This window comes from Rhinolophus sinicus, chromosome 3 (assembly GCF_057876585.1).
Source record: "Rhinolophus sinicus isolate RSI-liver-muscle chromosome 3, RSI-T2T, whole genome shotgun sequence".
Taxonomy (NCBI): domain Eukaryota; kingdom Metazoa; phylum Chordata; class Mammalia; order Chiroptera; family Rhinolophidae; genus Rhinolophus; species Rhinolophus sinicus.
The window spans coordinates 110,074,566-110,077,867 of NC_142503.1; the positions used below are offsets into that span (position 1 = coordinate 110,074,566).

Here is a 3,302-nt window from a genome sequence, read left to right on the forward strand (position 1 = left end):
GTATAACTTTTGAGTCCCCAAAAACTTAACTCTTAAGGGCCTACCATTAACCAAAAGCTTTACAAATAACATAGTCAATTGACACATATTTTGCATGTTATATGTATTATGTACTATATTCTCACAATAAAGTAAGCTAGATAAAAATGTAATTAAGAAAATCATAAGGAAGAGAAAATACATTTGTAGTATTTACTTTTTTAGAAATCCACATATAAGTGGACCCATGAAGTTCAGACCCGTGTTGCGCAAGGGTCATCACATTGGGGATAAGGATTTCAACGTAAGAATTTGGGGAGGACAAAAACATTCAGTCCATAACAGATACTGTAATGGAAGTTCCTGTTCTTATAGCAGTACTTTGCATTCTGAAAAAAAAGCCAAAAAACAAAAAAGGACTCCATAGAAATAATGACCGCATGGAGAGTAAAGGGAAGCAAGAATACAAACAGTTTGAGGCTGCACACAATATCTTTAACTTCTGAATATGAGAGATAACTAAATCTGAATCAGTCTTTATCTGCAGGTATATGGGACACCCAAATACCCAACCAAAAAATAATCTCCTAAGCCTCTTCCTTAGAATAACCTCCAAAACCTATATCTAGAGTACTAAGAATGGTGATCATTGAGGAAGATAATATAAAAGACTGGCAGAAATTGGGATTCCCAGGCGTATAAAATTTTTAGTCACAACCAGTGAAGAACAGGACTGGTCCAAACAGTATACAGGCTTACAGCCTACAGGTGCTGCTCCTCCTACAAAAGCTCACCATGGAAAAGCCAAACTAAAGACACTAAAGTCAGGACCTCTTTCACGCATAAGTCCACCTACAAAATTGGCAGTTTTAATACTTTCAAATCAACTTCCAAGAATGTTAGTGCAAAAAAAAATTGAGTTAAAAGAACATAATCACTGAAATTTTTCTTCACTTGTTGACAAAATTCATCAACAGCCGCATCTACTCAAACTAACTCGAATGGGCACTGATAAAAAATGCACATTCTTGAAAACATCGAAAAGGGACAGAGTGGAAGAGGAAAATGAAAATGGAAGTCAGGTTTATCCTGACTTTCTATGATAACAATAACATTCTCCAGAAAGGGATACCAACCAAAACTTGGATGAAAATTATGTTGCTCGCGACAATGGCAATGCTGCTGTGATTTCCCAAGATGTCATAGTCTTCAAACTTCCCAGAAACTGATGTAAATACATAGGAGTCATTTGGAACAGCACCTGGCACACAGAAGAATCTCAGTAATGTTAAGTATTATGGGAGGTAGGAGGAAGTATGGCAGCCATCAGCTCTCTTACAATAAATGTAGACTGTACTTTGCATCAGTCATAGCTCCGTTTTTGGGCATGGTTGTCTAGTCATTTGCAGAGTCAGTACAAAGTTCTGGAACCTACAGTATGGTTATAAGACATGAGAAAAGCATTCAAAATTATAATGTGCATGCCAAATAATAATAAAAAAATTAAACTGCATGGTACAAGTCAATTGCTAATGAAATTTGAAAGGAGAAAATCAAAGAAGCCTAGAATTCAGGACTTTTTGGAGAATGTGGAAATAACTTCAAAGGAAGAATTCTCTTTGTGAAGACAAAATGGATATGGGAACAGGCATTTAATTTGAAAAATATAAATAACATGCTCAGACTTTTTTAGAGATGTCTCATTTTTTTAACCTATATGTTGTTTACTTTTGAACCCCCTTTGAACAATAAAATCAGATTAATTTAAGGCAAGTGCTCAGTGATACAGAAATGTAAACTAGTTCTTTTTACCAAGAATTGGCTTAGAAACATTGTTAACACTGTTCCTACATATTCTGAATTTCTATAACTAATCCAATGTGAATTGGATTTTGCAGTTTTGTGAGACTGTAGAATATTCCAAATCTTAGAAAAGCATGGAAAGATGGACAAGGCTTCTTAGGTCACTCAGGCAAATTACTGCCATGTGTCATACCTCGCAGCAAATGTATTACGTAGTGCTCTCAGTGGTCTGGACTCAACTGAACTAATCTACAAAATAGATCCTCTTAAAAACCAAAAACCCAACCTGCGTCATGGCCCTGTTACCTTTTCTGTAATGGGACAGGTGCATCCTTGTTTATTTCACAGAGTGCCAGGAAAAGGGGATGGTAGACAGAGCCAGCATGCCTTCCCTGGGCTTCTGCAAGCGTGTTCATCATTGGCTGAACCCCAGGGATCTGGAAATGGGATGCCAGTGAGCAGAAGGAGAGCAATATACACCGAAGATTAGAACCATGAGAAAACAAACAAAAAAGAGTTGAAGACGATGGGGAAAAATACATTTGGTTTCTCTCTTAATTGTCCTTTCTTTCTGAAAAAGCTAAGGAATCTTGATAGGAATTGCTTGTTAACAAAAATCACCATATATTAAGAAATTAAACAGGATGCTGTAAAGTATAAAACTTTGTTAAATCTATGAACAATGTTAAAACATGCATTATTTTCTATTTAAAAGATGAAATGATTATGTGATCAAAAGTGGTGTGTCAGGAGAGGCTGTGACATAGATCTCATTGATCTTAGATGAGATTTTGCCTGGTATCCTGCTTTCCACTCTGCTGGCTAAGTGATTGCAGTCTCTACTTACTCATGTGTGAAATGGGGATGATTGAATTGCTACTCATCTCACACGTTGTTGAAGGATGTTAATAGGTTGAATATGGATCCCCCAAAAAGGTATGCCAAGTCCTAACTCCTAATACTTCTCAATGTGACCATGCTCGAAAACAGCATTTTTGCACATAGAATTAAGAATCTCAATCTGAGATCATTAAATCCAATGACAAGTAGCCGTGTAAGAAACAGAAATGGAGAAGACACAGAGCGAAGGCCATGTGAAGACTGAGGCAGAGAATGGAGTTATGCCAAGAAGTGCAAACAATTGCCATCAGAAGCTGGAAAAGAGACATGTAACAGATTCTTCCCTCAGAGCCTTCAAAAGGAACCAATCTTGCCAAGACCTTGATTTAGGAATTTTGGCCTCCAGAACTGTGAGAGAATAATTTTTTGTTGTTTGAAGCCACCTAATTTGTAGTGATTTGTTAAAGCAGCCCTAGTAAACTAACAGACTCAAATGAAATACTGTATATTAAAATGGACATAACAACTGCTGATAGCAGTCACTTAATTTTTTACTAAAAGTTATTTTAATCTCTTTTGAAAGAGTTGTAAATATTTTGGGAGTACAACAATGAAATTTGTGCTTTTGTCTGAGGGAGACATTCCACTGCCTCTTATAAACAGATAGTGCAACGATTTCA

At 36.4% G+C, this 3,302-nt stretch overlaps 1 pseudogene; it reads left to right on the forward strand.

Moving 5' to 3' along the window:
- The first annotated feature begins 618 nt into the window (after positions 1–618).
- LOC109458251 (vasculin pseudogene) lies at positions 619–1,221 on the forward strand (annotated as a pseudogene).
- Positions 1,222–3,302: the final 2,081 nt, after the last annotated feature.